Source organism: Crocodylus porosus, unplaced genomic scaffold (assembly GCF_001723895.1).
Source record: "Crocodylus porosus isolate Cpor-Errol unplaced genomic scaffold, CroPor_comp1, whole genome shotgun sequence".
Taxonomy (NCBI): domain Eukaryota; kingdom Metazoa; phylum Chordata; order Crocodylia; family Crocodylidae; genus Crocodylus; species Crocodylus porosus.
Window position 1 is genome coordinate 2,563,010 of NW_017728906.1, and position 19,505 is coordinate 2,582,514.

The following is a 19,505-nucleotide window of genomic DNA, read 5'->3' on the forward strand; positions in this document are numbered from 1 at the left end:
TGGTGAGTCTGGGGGTTTTCTCAGGTTTTTTTTTTTTCTTCTTAAAGGGGCAGAGGGGGGCGGGGGCAGCCACCGGGTGGGGGGCTGGGGGAGCAGCAGTGATGGGTCTCTCTTCGGGGCCCGCTTTTATAGGGGCAGACCTACTATGACACACAGCAGGGAAGTGGGGGGCAGCAGGAATCACTCCCTGCCTGGCAGCATCCGGTGAGTTGGGGCTTTTTTTCCCCAAATGCTGGGAGCTGGGGCAGGCCCAGCAGCCATTGCCAGGCTGGGAGAGTGGGTGGGGGATGGGCCTGGCTGACTTGGAGATTCAGAGATTTGGCAGGAGCAGAATCTCTGAATCAGATTTAGCTGAATCAATTTGGGACAGTGATTCAAATCACTGAATCGAATCACTGTCCCCTGAATCAGCTGAATCTGAAGCGAATACTAGCTGCTTTGCACAGGCCTAGCATTTACCTGCGTGTATAGAGGGCAGTGTATGTTATCAGAGCTCATTTTGTTAGCAAAAGTATACTAAGTAATTCCCAGGGAAAACATTGCACTTTGAAATATTAGCCATATTGTAATAGTTGACCTTGATGTATCTTGCAACTCTGAAAGTGTAATGATGTAATTTTGAAGCCTTATCGGTAATAAACATAATCCCTGCCTTGGCTAGTTTGAATTATGTGCAGACTATAATTTTACATTGCTGTCTCTATTTATTAATTATATTACAGTTCTCTCCAGATCTTCAAAATAACTTCAGGGAATATATGTTTGGGAGAAAATATCTTTACACTCAAGTATTCTATGGAAAAGTACGCTATAATCTTCTAACCCCCTGGGCTTCATGAGAAATGGAGTGCAATTAATGCACGGCATGGAAACATTAATATTTGCAAGGCTTCTTTCTGAATCATGGAACACCAGCTTACAAAGGAGATTAGCTACTGTCTTGGGAATGCTTGACAGCTCAGCCCCACATGGCTGGACAACCTGTAGTACAAGGGCGCTCCAGTGGCCTTAGGGCCAGCCTGAAGATCTAGGGTCACAATGACATGTAGCCTTCTGCAGGTCTTCTAGGATCCACAAGGATTGGGAGTAGAACTGGTGCCTTTAGACCAACCACATGAGAACTATGACAAGTTGAGAATAATTTGGAGAAAACTCCAGCCCCCCTTCAACAATGACTACCTTTTGGAAACATTCCTACACTAAAATGAAGCCCGTGGAAGTCAGAGGTGTATCTAGGTGCAGCGTTTCACCTGTACTATGTCTGCAGCAGGACTAAGTCCCATATGAAAGGCTTTTCCTGGAGTAAAATCCTGGCTTGACTGAAGCCAATGTCACATTTGGCACTGACTTCAATGTGACAAGATTTCACTTATGTATTTGTCCTTGATACTGAGGACATCTTTCTGGGGAATTTCTGTAGGGACAGGATACACTGAGGTTCGCTAAATATATGAAGTGTGTGTGTGCATGCGCACAGGTGTGTACGTGTACTCCTGTCTGCGGTATATCCAAACATATTTAATATGCTGAAGACACTGACTTAAAATAATATTTCTCCTTTACAATGTAACGTCTCCGGTGAATCACATAATGGAATCATCTACATCTATTCCATTTGTCTTCTTGAGGTTTGCATATTATTTATCTTGTGAATCACTTAAGTTTTATTTAAAAACAAAAATAAACCATGTTTTCCTTCTTATAACTGAAGTATCTATGAACAACCTGGATAGCTGAAGTATCTTTGGAAATTTGCATATGTTCTCTTTCTTCTCGGTTTATTTTTGCATTTCCTAAGTATTAGTAAAGAACTTTTCTCAAAACTTTCTCTTATTCCTTTGTTTGTGTACAGCATTGCACCCTATATTCCTCAAGAATCACATGCAGATTTAGTGCATACTTATGCACAGAGCTCCAGGAATATTTGATCTCTGTCTCCCACTGTAATATGAGCCTCTACATGCTTGTATGACATGTGAACTGTTCAAAATCTTTTTTGAGCTTTTTTTTAAGCTCCGGTTTTGTCCATGGGAATGTATGGTATTTCACTACTGCAAATACGAAGATTATTGTTATAACAAGGGTAGAAAAGCAGGTGAAAGCTTGACTGAACTGTACTTAAAGGCAGAATGAAATTGTATTTGTTTATATACATAGACAGACAGACAAGATCCTATTCTTCCTTCACTTTCAATAGTCTTACACCCCTATCAATCAGCTAAATTCATTATACAAACTAGAAAGAAGAATCAAGGCCCCTAAAGGTTCCAGACCATTTATATATGAATTTATCTGAATCTACAAAAGAAAATACATTTTCACGTACATAATAAAACTTGAATTTTTTTTTTGTGTTTTGCCTTGTAAGAGAATTTGCTTATACTAGTAAAATGCCTTGTTATCTAAAAGGTTTAACTTATTATAGTGCTGAATAGGAATTTTTCCTTAGTTTAGACAAGAACAGCCTGGATTAAAATAAATTATCTAATCTTCATTGCCTCTACTTTATACAGTTCTCAAAAGTACCAGGGACTGCTAAATTCCACAGAGCTGCACTGGTGAAATCTATCGTAAGTGAGCTGAAGGTCCCAAACATGGCCAATATGTTTGTATAATCTTCAGTCAGGCTGCAATAAATGCAGGGATTCCATTGCATGGGACTGGAACTGAAGAGGAAAAAAAAGGGCAGCTCAATGTCATGATCAAAGCAGTCATAGTTATAATATGCTGTGCACAGTATGTTGTGCTCTACAAAAGATGACTGGTACAGGAAGGAAGAATGCAGTGAAATTATTCCCTAATAGGCATGTCAAGAAGCTTCTCATCCATGTAAATTAAACTACTTAAACTGAAGCATGTTTCCCCTTGAGAATCATACCATTTTTTGTTTGAGACGAGCTAGCTGATTTCAATAGTTTACTAGCTGCCAGGAGCATAAACCATGGCAAACCTTTGAGGAAAACCTCTTGCACCACCTGACGTATTTTGAACATTAAAGTAAAAAGAGAAAGCTGTCTGGATACTTTAGGTAAATCATTGTCAGTAAATATTTTCTTTTGTTTTGATACAAAGCAAATGGGGCATTTCAAAAAGTGGAATGTTGTTAATATTTAGCACAGGCTACAGCTGACCTGGTTGAGTCACATTAGAAATTAAAACAAAGGACCTGATGTTGCAAGGTGCCAAGCATTCCTGATCAGGAACCAAGTTTCTTTTATGTCCCATTTCAGTTACTGTGTTGCACAATCTGACTCTAAGATTACTTTTCCTTTTCTTTCAAATCTCAGGGTATTCTCTTCTGGTGTGGGAGGCTGTTGTCTGAAAACCTAGAAGCTCCTTCACTTACAGATGAGTTCTGTGTGTTGACCATTTTAAGTTGTCAGCATTGTGAAGGAGTATAAGTCTCGTTAAAACTATAAAATAAGCAAGTTATGAAGTAACAAGGGCCATCATAGACATGTCGTTAAACAATTATCTGTTGAGGTAGGAGTACCATAAAGTGTTGTTTTCTTACCATGAAAAGGCCAAACCCGTGGTGGTTGCTCAGACCACTTTAGAATATCAGTATACTCACTCAGATACCATAGATATGAATTTAGGGGCCTGGATCCTCATCTGCTGTAATTTACTGTGATTTCACTGAAGTCAGTGAAGTGCCCCTAATTTACACAAATAAAAGATCTGTGTCGTGTTTTTTGTAAAACTTCACCCAGGCTTTTTATTATTGAATGAAAAAAATATTTTGGGAGCACAGTGATTATCTTTTGCCTTAATTCTTAGTAGATCACAGAAAATGAATTGCAGGCCATTTCTTTTTCTTGCTCCTGCAGCTTATGTGCAAGGAGAATGGCCAGTTTTTGGACGACTCATTTGGGGACCACCTTCTTCAATTCCAAATGTGAGGACTTTATCGAACACAGCAAATTGCTGAGATAAAAGAAAACAGTTGTTTGGTTTCTTGAATAAAACAAAGCAAGGCTTTAAGCATCAAAATGATTACATCAAATTTGATTTCTTGGATTCTGATCTGTATGGGAAGGACTCAATGTGTGGTTAATTAAAAGCAGCTAACTGGAAGTCTGGATCATGCTCAATTACTTTTTCCTTTTCAAAACTGGAAAAGCTAATGAGTATGCAAAGGATGGGAAAATCTGCCAGAACTGATACTTTTCCTTCAAAGCAGACAGGGCTTCAGAAACTCCACCTGAATCTATATCAATATTGCTCACCGTTTACAGCATAATGTGGCCATATGTTGCTAACCCCTGGTTTAGACTAGCATGAGTCCTTTAACTTTTAATTTCCCCAGTCATAGTGATTTTCTCAGCATCCCAGAGTGTATCCCAGAGAAAGCTCACTCCCATTTATAATGGAGTCCACTAATTCCAATTTTACTTAATAATCAACAAGATTTTGCTTCACAACAAACAAAAGTTTTGCTTCACAACAAAGAGATTTGGTTAGTGAATCTAAAATACCTTCTGCAATTTAACAAATTCCATTCTTTGGCAGTCAAGACACAAAGGTCTAAATTCTTATTCCTGTGGCATATGTTCCTGTGTTTCTCAATGATCCTGCAACTGCAGACAAAGATAAAGAAACACAGTATGTGACATTGCTCAGCTGACATTCAAATAAACCCTGCATTTGTGGGTAGTGATTATGGGGTATGCATAACTGCACTTGTCAAATGGTGGTGGGCACTTCAAGTGTTCTAAATTCCCACTGAAGAGCCATAGTCGCCTTTCAGAGACGCATCTAAAATAGACATATCAAATAACTGACACAAGTAAAAGGAATTGTTCTTTTCAGAAACAGCAACTTCATTGACTCCTTTTTTCTCTGCATATTAATATTATATTACAGTACTAAAAAGGAGACTTAAACATCAGGAATAGACTATTGTTTCAAAATCCCAAGCTGAATCCTGAGATGCATGGTATTTCTAAACAAATGAGCTCTCACTAAGACCATGGGATTCTCAGTTTCTCTTATGTGTTTACCCTAGCACTTTCAAATACCTTCCTTAATCGTTATTGACAGATAGTGTACCTGGTCAGCAGATTTGACAGAAAAGCTCAAAGTCTTACTCACTGGTCTGGCGAAAACTGCGGGCCTGTCACAGTTGAAATCATGGGAGTGTTGCCATTAGCTTCAGAATTATAAGCAGTTCTAAAGGTCTGTGCACCTGTACAAGGGAGACAAGGAGGGAGTTTCTATTATAACATCTGCTGCTGACCCATTCTTAGGTTATTTCTAGACTGTTATTTAAGGATGACCCTGAGGGTCATCCTCAAATAGCTTGAGCCAAATAAGCAGTCCCTCCTCATTGATATCTTACCTGGTAGTCACCCTACACAATGATTCCTTTCCTTCCCCTTCTAGGCACCAGTCTGTTCGTTATCTGTCTCTCCCTCTAGGCTTGGGTCTAACTGTTCAGAGTGGAGAGGAGGACCTGTGTGTAAAATGTCCAGAAGTCAGGAACAGGGAACTGTAGTATTACCCCTGGTTGATTTCTTGTACTTGCAGTCCACTGCAGTCACCGAGGTAGTGAACGCACTTTGTGGGGAGGGGCAGGCGAGGAGGCTTGACTCCAGGTCCTAAAACAGAGCTCCAGCCTTGGGCAAGACAACTTCCAGTGTTTGGGCATAGGGCTTCTCATTGCAGAAGAGCAGGGCACATGGGTCTACGGGAGCCCTAAATTCCACATTAATTGGCAGTGAAGACAGAGTCTTAGGGTGCCTGTACATGTGCCAGGAGGCCACTCTGACATACTGTAATTACAGCACATCAGTGCAGACTTGATTAATCCATGTCTTGTGTACCAGTATCCCTGCACTTCAAAATGGTGGCAGGGGCATTTTAACTAAAGCTCATTTGACAAGCTTTAGATAAACACCCCTGCCACCATTTTGAAGTGCAGGGACACTGATACACAAGACATTGTGGGCGCTTTAATTAGAGTGGCTCTCAGAGCTGTTCTAATTAAAGCACTGCCCCCCCCAGCACATGTACAAACTCACTTAGAGACCAGCATCCTGTGTATTGATTGTATAAGGTGGCACTTGTTGGGCTTTTGCAAGGAGTGAACAGTGAAGAACAAAGAAAAATAAAACTTAAGAACATAACTCTAACACTGGGTCAGACCAATGGTTTGTCTAGCCCAGTGTTGTCTCTGACAGTGGTAGAAGTGGATGCTACACAGGGAGAACACTGGCCTTACTATCTTTAGAGTGATCTATACCCTGTTCAATACCCACCTTAGCATCCACCATTACAGGTTTAGAGAAGCCAGAAGAAACATCTCCAACCATTTTGTTCAGTAGCCATTAATAGATCTATCATTCATGAATTTAGCATAGCCAGGCTCAGAAAAAGACTAGATATCTGCCTCTGCCACCTCCTGAGTCATTTAAAGATATCTGTGGCAGGGGAAACAGGGAGAACCTAATTCACAGTTATGCTAAAGCCCCTTTGAACTCTCTGGCAATGTAAAAGGTCCTTAGTGTAAAGGAGAAGTAGGCACAGCTACACCATACATCACAGCTAATGTGTTTACTTGAGAACACCTGTCATTCTTATGGTCACCTCTGGTCAGTTTAATAAATAGGGAACAGCAGAATTTTTGGCTTCAGCATTAGTACCATCTGTTCTTAGAGTACAGAACTGTCTGTCTTAAGGAGGACGGCTGTTATTTTTCCATGAAAGCACAGTTGCCTCATTGTAGGCAAGTACAGCTTTGAACTTCCAGATAATCAGGTACAGTAACCATTTTATTATTCTCCATGCCATTTCTCATCAGATAAACTCTGGAAGTTATTTACAGTTCAAATCATTTCAAGGTTTCTGGAATGTGAGGCAATGCTGATTACACGATTAGCTTCACATTACTACAAGTAAACAGAAAGTTTTCCAGATTCCTGTGATGCACAAGCCAAATTCATTCAAATGAAGCCTAGGCAGAAACTCCCCTGGGAGTGTCTGACCCTGGCCATCCAAAAGGAGCTCTAGAAGACTTGTCTCCACTCTTATGCCTGGTAAAGACCATTACTGTTACTGAATAAGACTTTGAGTGAAAATCCTCCTTAGAAGTGCTTCCTATGGCTACGCAATATTTTTTCTGAATTTTTTTAACCTCCATATTCTGGGAATAGCAGCTCATCCTTTGGGACAATTCAGCTTATGCTAAATTGTGTTCCAGTATCTTCTCTGTCCTACAGCTCCACCAGCTGCTCTACCTCCATCATCAATACTTCCTGGTGTTTGCATCACAGTATATAGCTAACTCTCATTCTCTGAGGGGTCTGGGGGATCCCCTGGCAGCCTGCACCCTAAATACTCCCATAATCCATGACAGACATCTCCTATGTGTGCACAGGCCTCTAAAGCAATGCTCTGCATGGATTACAAGCTTGTTCTAAGTTGCATTCTGAGTTGTATTCTGTATTCTGCTTACATAAGCCGGAAAAGTGAAGGCTTAGGGGTGATCTGGTGGCTGCCTATAACTTTACCAGGGATGTTCACCAGGATCTGGGGAACATCTGTTCACCAAAGCGCCCCAAGGGATGACAAGATCGAACGGTCATAAACTCCTCTGTGACCATTTCAGGCTGGACATAAGGAAGAACTTCTTTACTGTTCGACCCCCAAGGTTTGGAACAGACTGCCGCCGGAGGTGGCTCAAGCACCTATGAACACCTTCAAGAGAAATTTGGATGTTTATCTTGCTGGGATCCTATGACCCCAGCTGACTTCCTGCCCCTGGGTCAGGGGGCTGGACTCGATGATCCTCCCGGGTCCCTTCCAGCCCGAATGTCTATGAAATCTTTAACCCTTATTTAAGTAGGTCACTCAGGTGCCCTTTTCACCTTAAAGGCAGCAAAAAGGCTAGGAATAGCAACAGGCCTCTGAGCCTGTTTCTATGTTGCTTTGATTGGCTACTCATTCCTTATGTTTCATTTCATTGGTTAAATATTAGAGCCAGTGTTACGCACTATGCTTTTGTTGCACACTGTAGCCAATGTTGGACTCACTATGTTTACAAGATTGACAAGCATGGAAGTTCAGTAAGGAGTTGGGGGGCGGAGTGGGAAATGAACCTTGGGCTGCAGCTAGTACATCCTCTCCAGGTCTCCGGGCAGCAAATGGAGGGGCTCACTTCATCTCCTCTTAGTTGTAGCTCTATAGCTTAATGGAAGTTCATCTCCGAGAGGTCTCATGGCCAGCAGAATGCTGAAGGCTCCACAGTCCACTTCAAGCCTACTTTTAGTATAGGCCTACAACATGACTATTCTTCCAAGAATTGAAATCATGGCAGCTTCTTCCTTGATTCTATTACTTCTTGACCCAAAATACAAACTTAGGCTGGGTTACATTAAGCCTGTTTACCCAGGGAATGGCACAAGGCTTCGTTTCACTGCAATGGATATGCATTTTTCTATCACTTTACCGATGAGGAACTTCTCATACTATTATTTATATCAGGAATGGGCAACCTATGGCCCATGGACCTCGTCCACCCTATGAAGAGACTGGATGTGGTGTGTGGCTGCTCAGGGAATTGACAGCACATTCCAACTTCAGCCAGAGAGGAGGTATTCCCAGGGTCCTATTGCCTACCCATTTTTGCCCTTTGTAGAATCTGCTGACCACTTGGGGAGCATAGAGGTACAGCCTGCAGCAGGGACTGGCTCACGAGTCGTGGGAAAAGGTTGCCAATCCCCGATTTATATCAATGGTGAATTTTTATGCTTTGTTTCATGAAATGTACTTTGAAGGGAAGTAAGAAAGAGTGATGTGCAAGAGTAAGAATTGTAACAACAGCAAAATAATAGTACTACAACTTACCATTTGCACGATGTCGTACAAACTTAAAATACAGGTAGAATCCCTTGTCAAAATGGTTATTAACTAGATTTGGTGTTTCAGCCAATCTGAGCACAGAAGAGTGGGATAGACATGCATGGGGCAGAGCATCTGACCCTGAATCTATTATTTTTAATGATGTTGATTAATGCATTAATTGCTGCAGTATCAATTACACTAAAAGATTATCAGGAGCCTTAAATCCTATAGTTTTTAGCAAATTAATTAAAGGATTTGAATCCTCATGAAACCAAAAATTCTTCATTGTTTAATACCATAATCTTCTTTGTTATGAATTAGGGTTCCAGTCATACAAAATAATCCACAACCTTCTGCAACGCATAATGCAATGAAAAGTGCATGTGTCTGGTTCCAAAGCCAGCTAAGCTGTTTTTAATGAGTAGGGGCATCAGTAGGATGCTAAAGTAGTCAGCTGGTTAGAAGAACTACTGAATAGTCAAAATGTATTAATACGATTGGTAGTTTGAGTGTGAAGAGAAGACTGCTCTGGAAGCACACTGAGAAAGAAGGCTATATTTCTATATGAGTGGAGGCCTATCAAGAAGGCCTAAACTTCACAATAGTGTGGACTTCATTGGTTGTGTCAGTAATCTAAGTGCCATGCTCAATTTGCACATATATAATACAATATAAATATTGTAAAATAGTATGTTTTATATTTATATTGTATATTTATATATAGATTACATATTGCAAATATATTTAATAAATTAATGCATTAAAATAAAATCTCAGATAATCTTAATAGCAGCAACTGAATGGGATGAACAAATGTTAAGGAAACTGTTCCTATTTAAGGAAAGGCGATATTGTTGTTGTTGTTGTTGCTGTATCGCAGTAACTTTATATATTTTTAAAAAAATCCCAGGAGCTAGCACAAGAAGGCAAAGTTTAATAGGAAATAACAGCTGTGCTACTTTGGGCTGATGAAAAAAAAAATTAAAGGCATCTTGGATAGTAAGAAATTCCAGAGGTCAGACCAAAAGCATTCAGGACTGACCTGCAATAGGTCCCAGTACTAATTCAGTGGTCCTGTCTTAGATGCATTTTACTCATATAGGTGTCTGTTTAGCTACTGTTTATGCTCCTTCTGTAGCTACTTTCTCTGAGAGAGATCCAGTGCAATCATTAACTCACTTACACAATATATAGGTACTTAGTTATGGTACTTACAGCCCAGGTCAGATCTAGGACTTTAAAAAGGGGGAGTGCAATTGATGTGGTATATCATCACATACAACACAATGCATATTTTTATCACATTAAAAATAAAACTGCAGAAAAAAGACTAGCTTAGTTTGTGAAACATTAAGACCACCAAAAAGGAGAGAGGATCATTAACACCTGTGGAATTAAGAGTTTAGAAGGAATCAGGTGGAGTATAATGAGCCATGAAACCAACTGTTCCATCACTGATACCTGACTAGAGGGCTGTTGCCACTTTCAGGTATTTGGTTTAAAAATTTGGGTGAACCAGGAATTAAAGCAGGGAAGGTGGGTGTGCAACCGCACCACTGAAGACCTCTGGATCTGCCCCTACTTATAATATAGTTATACTTACCCAATACATAGGTCATTTTCCTAAAAAAAAAAAAAAAAAATAGGTCTCCTGTATGAACTTTTGGCTCTTGCAGAATTTTTTTTCAAGTATTCCCTATCCTTTCTTGCTCCTTGGAAGATGTCCTAATGCTGATAAGAAGGCAACATGTAATTATACTCCTTTAGAGATTTTCAGGAGGCATGCCCAAAATGGCAGTACCAATGTAATCTACGTTGGGTAGTCTGCAAGTTTCAGCAGTCAATGCTCTGTTTGCATTATATTCAACAAGGTAACACTGCAACTGTCTTTCATGATGCCCTGGAGACCACTTACCATGCTGTCATCAACCTATTGGGAAGACACCTCATATGCTTGCAAGAATATCCAAGTGCACATATGGTTCACTGAACTGCACTGAAGGACCACGCCTATTTTCACTTAAGGACCACTACAACTTCTAACTGGTGTGTGCAGTCTTGGGTGACTGTCAGAATGACAGATATTGAAAGGTGTGGAATTGGACTCTGCTCTCATATCAAACTTATAAATATGAGCTAGGACTCTGCTTCATAAACTGTCTGCCACTCAAAGTAGTTCCAATGACCTGCAAAACTGCAGGGAAGAGCTTCCCTAACATTTTTTCACAAATAGGTGGATTCTAGCTTTTGGATTTGTGCATGGACAAACGGGGTCAATTACATTCAGGAAAATACCTTATTGCAGCTTCAGGGGACCTAGGAGGATGTACACCTATTTCCAGTGTTTTACAAATTGCATCTTGTAACTTGTAAGAGGAAGCCCTGACCCTTGTTACTGGGAAAGAGGAGTGTAGCTGGGGAAGACTGCAAAGAGTCTGATGGCAAAGGGTACCAGGTGTAAGCCCCTGTTTGTAAATTGAACCACTGGCTGCATAAGGTCAGGCTGCTGCTGAGGGATTCAACAATATCTGGCCCTGAAGAGAACTGGATCAGATAACCAGAAGGGGACCCGGCTTGGGGTCATATAAACCCTGCCTTTAGTTATGTTGGGGTAAGTAGTTTGAGTGGTGAATGGAACTTCCTTCAATTTAGAGTAAGGCTGATCCAGATGAAATTCTTGGCAGGCTAGGGGAAACTAGCTTGCTTAACTAGGGGTGGTACAGGAAGCAAAGAGCAAAGGAGGGGTTTATATCTGGGTTATAATGTTTGGGTGGTGTTGTCTGCTTATATCTGATGAGAGGCTTGGATACTGCTAGACAGTACTAGGTGTGCTCTGCAGAACAATACTGGCTGTAAGCAGGGATGCAATAAGCTGAGGGGGAAAACAGTGGACCTGGGCCAAGGTCTTGGCCTTGCATTCAGTGTATCTGTTTCTTCACAAATCTTATTTGTCAGTGTTCTCTAGAAGGTACACCATAATCAGAGGTCACTTTCTTCCTTTACCTTGATACAAAAATTCTCAGCCAGGTTTTTAATGTTCTTTCTCTTTGATCAATTTTTAAGGCTCCCCCCCCCATTGGTTTGTTTGTTTTCCCCATACTATTATCTTTGAGTTGTTTCGCTTAATTCTTTTGTTTGTTTCCTCCAAAATTATTCTTCTATATTTTGGTTTAATTGCTCTATTTCAACCTATGTGATTCCAATTCAGTAAACACATTCATGCATATTCCTAGCTTTCACTGAACTTAGTTAAATATTCTAATACTTGTTTCTCTCTTAGTTTCTTCTTTTCTGACTTTCCCAAGTCCTCCATCCCTATGTTGCTTTCCTTATTATAAATGGGAATGATAAATGTCTTTCTTTTTGTTGTTCAGCAGCCCTTCTCTTAAAAATATGTATCCTTATAATGTGGCCACCACTGAAATGTTAATAAATTGATATCTCTCTGTTGGAAGGGAAGATTTTTTTCTGTTTGTTTGGGCGTTTTTTTGTTTACTAATGACAACAGACATGTGAGTGAAAAGAAGGGGGGAAAAGCCATTCTTTTTCTGACATGAACACTTCTAATTTAAAATAAAAAGATCAAAATTCTGAGGAACAAGGAAAATCCATAAGACAGTCTCTGGAATATTTTCCTTTATAGTCTGTACTCAGCTGAATCCCAAATGCCACATACCTACAGCTGAGAGCTGATTTCCAGAGATTTATTGGGGTTGTAAGCAGAAACTGAATTCACAACAGCTATGTGGCCATAGAACATGCACCTTGCCAACTGTCAGATTTGGGGAAAACTCTGAAATCCAAAAGAAAAATACAGCTCACAAAGAATACAAGGAAAGGCTAATTTTTTTTCCTCTAAAAGCATATTGTGTTTCCTTATCTGGCAAGTAGTATGCTCATTAATGTAATCAGAAAACACAGAAGATTTAGTTCATAACAAACAAAGCTCTGGAAGAGTAACTTCTTGAAACTTCAGCAGTGGATAGAGCCTCCATCAATAGATATATTCACTTAATGTGGTAAAAGGTGCAAAAGGTTGCACAGACACCTACCTATCTCTTAGCTCAAAGAAACTGTCCCAACCTTTCTTGAGATGCATCCATGTACAAGCACCTGCAGCTCCTTCTGGTGTTGTTGGAAATCAGTTCCTCTTTTTGTGAACGCTTGAGTAGATGGAGGCCCATAGCACTACTTGTTTCTGTGTTTTACAATGACCCAATGCGATACTGCAAGGATATGAAATTGTCACAAGATGGGTTTACTTAGACATTTACTGTGATTATCATCCTCTCTTTCCAGACGGCCCTCAACACCCATACCCAATTAACGTACTGATGCTGTGCACTGGGGACCTTGCACAGAACTTGTTCCTGTTTGTATTTACCTAGTGTTCAAGAAGGACATGTAGCCTCCTTTCAGCAGCTGTTTCCTCCAGCATGAAAAAAATGACAATACTTCCATTCTCATATATCTAGTCACCTTGCTCAAATCATACTTACCAGCCCTATACTAAAAGCTTAAAACGCCTCTCTCGAATGTGTTAGTTACCACCTTGTGTGTGGGGGGGGGGAAGTGAGGTAGGTTGTGATCAAAGAAATACTGACACGTACCTTAAAAAACAAACAGCTCTCCCCCACCCAAAAAATCCAAAAAAACAAAAGAACCCCAACAAAAATGTATTGGCTAATATGCCTGAATGAGAAACAAATGACATCTGTCTATATGAACAAGGCAGAAGTCAGTGAGGTGCCATGTATACATGCATACAAATCATTCCTTACTCCATGAAACAGTCTGAGTTGTCTGAATTGCTAAAAAAAGTTGGGTGTTATTTGGCTTGTAACTTGTCCAATGGATCTGGCAGGAGGAGCTAATTTCTGTCCAAAATTTGGTCCACCCCAATCTTTAACAACTAGAAACATAGCCAGCAATTGCAGTGAAGAGTAGCAAATTCACACTTTTTTGTCTTATGCTGAACTGTCTGTGTTTTGAAGAAACAGTTCCTTTCCAGTATTGACTCAGTTGGGGTGTGGTTTTTTTTTTTTTTTTTTTGGTGACTCATTCCTGGCTTCTCTCAGTTCAAATGAAACTCATTAACTTGATTTCTTTATGAATTGTGTACAGTGTAGCCCATTGTTCCAAGTTCAGTTATGCAGATAAAACATTCACCTGACCCAGACACACAATCATCTCAAATTATGCTTAATAAAGACCTAATTTTAGAGCAAAAACTGAAATAAAAAGGGGCTAAGGGCCTGTTTTCAGTACTTCTGTTACAAAGGTACAATTACTGAGAGAGAGAACCAGAAAGAAGTGTTAACATCTGTAATAGTTACATAGGTGGAATAGATGAAACCTTGAACCCTTTCCATGGGTTGGGTTTGGAGATACTGAGCTGAAAACTTGCTTGCTGATCTATGATGATTTTGCTCTAAAATAGGAGAAATGCACCTGACAGTTGAGCAGAAGAAACAGAATTGAGATTTAAAACATCCCACTTCAAGTTTGGTATTGAGCTCAGAAATAAACTCCCAAGTGAAGGTTTGCACACAGCCTCCCGTCTGGTGCCAGCTCTTTCAGTTAAGGGTTAGGATTTCATCTTTTTTTGATCTGCTGATGTTGTTGTCATTAGTTTTTTAATTCACTACCATTTACCATCAGAACAAACTCCTTTGCAGTACTGACTCATGTCATCTTACTTCCTCATTCCTTGTTTCAAAGCTCAGATATAAATGTCTTGTGCCCAACCCAGAAGCAATAAACATAAATATCTGAAATGTAAACTATAAACTAACATTTTGATTTATCGATCCTGAGCTTATTTTAAAATCCTATAGAAATAAGAAGACTATTTATGACATGAAAATATGGATACACTTTGAATCACAAACAATGTATGAAGGCAGAGATTTTTCAGGACTGCTTAATGGATGTTGCCACACAAATCTTGACTCCAGTTACTAACCTCCCATACTGGGTGTTTCTCCAGACCAAGGAAAATAAAAATGAATTGGCTTAAGAAAATCTTCAACCTCACTTTCTTTTCTAAGCATATCAGTGGATTTTGCTGATCATTTATGACCATATTGTATATGCAGTTATATGGAATTGAATGGAAGATGTTATGACCTGAATCTCAATTAGACCTTTCTAGGTCAGCTATTCCAGTGCTTGAACAGCACATGAGCTTTGGAAGGTGTTAAACAGCAATGCTGGGAATTAGTTGTCTTGAAAGGCTAATTTTGTATGTGGAAATTTAATGGTAACACTTCAACTTTTATTTGAACACATGAAACAGACAGATCTGTTGGAAACTAAAGCCACTGAAGGAGACAGGAGGCGTTAGTTATGTCTGATAGTATACTGTGTGTATGTATAACCGTTCACAACACCAACAAGTGAAAAATAAGACCTTAAGTAATGCTAGGTGAAATCCGATAATAAATTGTGTAATGTGTATATTCTGAAGCTTAGATTGATTTACAGACCTGTGAGCTAGAATCCTGGGTGCTCTGTAAGTATGAAGTAGCCAGGAAGCTTGATTACCTGCCCTCTTTTGGGATCTCTCTGTACTGGAGGGTCTTCGGACAGAATAGACCTGTCACAATGGTTCCTATAGCACCTGCTCAAGGGGAGGTCGATAAGGTTTCTGGAATTACCCCCAGTATCAGCTTTGCCTAGCTGATGTAAGATAAAGTTGCTTTTTTGGGTAGTTCTGTAATCTGAAGAGGCTTTTCAAGTATATTCCAGGAAACAATCTGGCGCAGATTGAATCCAGGATATGGGCAATATAAAGGAGACTCAAAGCTACTTTTGCCATTCCCATAATCTTTACTAAACACACCGGTAGGTAGTCCCTTTTCCCCAAGCAGTTAAATGCAGTTTTTTTTTTCTTTGTGGTGGCTGTCGCTACTCAACAACTTTGAACAGGATAAGAAATGTAAGGAACTAAACTGAAATAAAATAAACGTTTTAGATAGTCACATTTTGCCTACTTGAATTGGATTTGTTCTCTACAGCACTTACTCTTGGAATGGCATTATGGAATTTCCTACCTCAAATAGATGGCTATAATTGCATTGGACATCACATTCTATCTAGTATTTGTTGTTGGGTTGGAGACTCTTTTGTTGTCTCATGGAGGAAGCTGACACAGAAAAAGGGTTGAAAAGGAATTTGCCAAATCTTGCTAGCAGGAGAATTAATACTGAGATGACAATACAAGGAGGCTGTATCTGGAACAAAGAGCAGCAGGCTTGTGGCCATTTATGGTACCTAAGGATCAGGGGGCCAACTAAGCTTTGCACAGAGCTGTAACATATAGCCATCCAAGACAATTTTCCAAATATGAAGGCCAACTCAAGTAATAGTGTATATGTACTAGTACTTCTCTAAACCTTCCCAAAGTATTATCACTATGAAGCAATAACTAAGTAATCTTTACTCTGGCAAAGTAGTAGACCTGGACATGAAAAAAATCTAAGTGGGTAGATTGTCAGGGTAGTGTACAACAAAACAGAGCATGCCTCCGGAAGTGCACAGCCCTGTAATGAAGCTTGCCCTTTTCCCAAGCAGATCTCATTGCATTTTAGGCTGCTAATCTTCTAGTTTTATAATGCAACTTACATTACTACAACTTACTGACCAAAGGTTGCATACAGTTCAAATGTACCACAGATTCTGATAAGTTCCTCACACAGAGGAGCATATATTATATTAAAATCCGGGTAAACTTTGAATCGCAAACAAGACGTGTTCCTTGGACCAAAGCAAAGCATGTAATAAAAAATGGACATTTTCTTAATATAAATGAATAATTAAAATAATTTGCACTTATCTAACTACTTTTATCTGAAGCACTTAGCACACTTTTCAAAGAGAAGCACTTTTATCCTCCTTTTACAAAAGGAGGGAATAATGAGGCATGCAAAGCACAAATGACTTGTTCAAAGCATCGCATTGGAACCCAGGAAAGCACTTCTATGCATTACTATCATCTTATTATAGTCATTTACTAGTGTGCTGGATTTCTTTCCTCCCTTAAGAAGTGCAAGTCTGCAGCAATGGTAGAGAGTTTTCTTAAATCAATATCTGGTTTTATCTCACCAGCTCTGGATGTCAAAATAATTTTGATATTATCCTATGTAGTTGACTAATAAACTATTAAGTTCTGATGTACCACACTACCTTCCTTGGAGTCTGAGTAGTCATTTTACATGCATGTAAAGTAGGTATAGAGCACTGCTAGGATTCAAAGTACCTTGAAAATGTATATTTGACTATCTGATGTGCAAGCCTTTGGGGAAACGTGCCTTATTGATGACTGATTTCCTGTGCTACTTTTTCAGTTTATAAATGTAAAATAAAGAAGAATCTTTTATCTTGGATGTCTGAACAAATTGGTTATAGAATAGAGAGATTTGGTCCTTTAAGTTACTAGTTTTAAAATCAATTCAGGTTAGTTGTGGTCAGAAGTCATAACTGAGAGCTGTTTGTGGTCTTACTCCATATTCCAGTGGATAGGTGACCGTGTTGAAAACAGCAGTAATTCACACTCTTCTCATGCTGCTTGGAGAGGCTAAAGACTGCTTAGGCAGGCATGGAGAATGAATTATCCTCTCTGCCCTAGAGGCAGGTCAGGACTGAGTCACATTGGTAGGGCTCTGTGTGGGAAGACTGAACTGCTACTGCTTCTTTTGTCCCCGTTGAATAAATAGAAAGTTAATCCCTAGGGCTGGGAATCTGACACCTTTCAGCACTACATATTCACACAGACAGACAGAGAAGAGGAATGCAAAGTGTTTTGAATCTGAATTCAAGTTGGTGTAAATTGGAACAACCTCATTGACATCAATAGGGTTATGCTGATGTAAAGTTGATACAAGATCAGAATCATGCCAAAGCCCTTTTCTTATTATAATTCCTGATTGATGAGTAACAAATCCTGTTAACCCTTTGCAAAAATACAGCATTTAATTCATACACACAGCTTGACTAAATTGCACAAGTAAAGAAAGCAGCAATGGCTTGCTCTTTTATATTGCGAGGAGGAAAAAGCTCAGTTAAGTGGGACTGCTAGCAGCACATATTTCATTTAAGACGCTGTTTACTGCACACATCCTTCATGAACCTATACTAGAAATAAAGGCTATTAAATTGCATTCAACCCATGAAATTATTACTACAAACATTCATTATTTTATGAAGCAGCCTATTGACAGTCTGTAGCCTGCAGAAAGAATTATGTACCCTCATTACAGTAGTATACCATAACTTGGCTTCAGATTATAAATTCATCACTGTGCTCATAAACTCTTACCAGTGTTTCAATGTTTAGGTATAAAATATATATAAATTCACTTATTTCACTGGGGTCACTGCTACATAGAAATTATTGCATTAAAATGCTTCACATACAGACTCAGGCATGCTAAAAATAAAACATAACTCTAGATGATTTATGGTACCAGATAAAACAAGAAACCAACAAGTTCTTAAGTGCACAATGTTAGCAAATCAAGTAAAAGATGGTGGATCAACCCACAAAGCCATGTAGCATATGAGAGGGGTAGTAATCTTATTTTCTGTAGGTTGGCAGCATTCTGTGGGAGCTCTGCTATGTTATGAAATGGTAAACTGAGCAGTGCAATGACAGTATCTGCTAAATGATCTGAAAAATTGTAAATGTTCTAAGTTTAAGAGATCTACTGAATTACTGAATCTATCACTTTGCTAGCATTTGTTGTTTACTAATGCTTCCTTCAGTCAAGTTTTACATTTTCCAAGCAATGGAGCTTCCTATTAAGAGTCTATCCTATGGATTGCAGCATCAGGAAGTGTTTCCTTGTTTTCAGTCTTAATTTTCCTTTTCTTAATTTCATGCCATTATTCCTACATTATTCCTGTATATCATACTGCTTAGTAATTCCTTTCCAGACTTCAGATTTCAGCATTCAAACATTTGAAAGGTCATTATGCCTCTAGATACTGCTATAACCCTTCTGCGGAGTACCCATCAGAGGGAACAAGGGCTGGGTTCAATTTTGGGCTGCTAAATATATTTTATCTTGGCTCAAGCCCCCACCCAGACTACCTGGGAAACACTAAATGAATCACTTGGGTGTACCAACAACCCTTCCCTCGCAAGCAGTGTAAGCACAAAATCCAAATTTCTTACAAAGATTAAAGATAAAACAAAGTAAACACTAATTATAATTTTAAAACACTATGAAATACAAAACAAGGTCTATAGGTGACAGAGGCTTTACCCATACTCAGGCAGTCTGGGATGTTGGGGGCTCTCCAGTGGGTAGTTCTGAGGGCCTGCACCCCCATACCTGCCCTTCAGCTGGCAAGGGGGGCCCACATCCAGGAATCCTATGAGCTGCTCCGTGGGTTCACTGCACTACAGGGAGATGCTAGAGAGTGTAGGTCCTTCTGTGTTGCAAGGGGCCCCTCAGTGCTCCCTGTGTAGTTGTAGCACTGATCTCCGTGTGGTGGCTTTGAAGAGTTAACTGCAGCAGATTTCATCAGCATATCGCATCCCAAAGTTTCCAGTCCTAATCCCAGCTCTGATGGGGCAGGAGACTGCAAGAGAACTCAAAGACAAGGCAGCCAAACAACAAAAGAGCCTGAATAGCAACCAGCGCCAACATCGCTGC

The 19,505-nt window shown here is 39.7% G+C and overlaps 1 long non-coding RNA gene across 1 annotated transcript; it reads right to left on the reverse strand.

Moving 5' to 3' along the window:
- Nucleotides 1–5,101: 5,101 nt before the first annotated feature.
- On the reverse strand, nt 5,102–13,063 carry LOC109305718. Its single transcript, XR_002099678.1, has 3 exons — nt 12,897–13,063; nt 5,342–5,455; nt 5,102–5,188 (listed from the first exon to the last, which is right to left on the reverse strand). It is a non-coding gene; the product is annotated as an uncharacterized LOC109305718 (long non-coding RNA).
- Between the last annotated feature and the right edge of the window lie 6,442 nt (nt 13,064–19,505).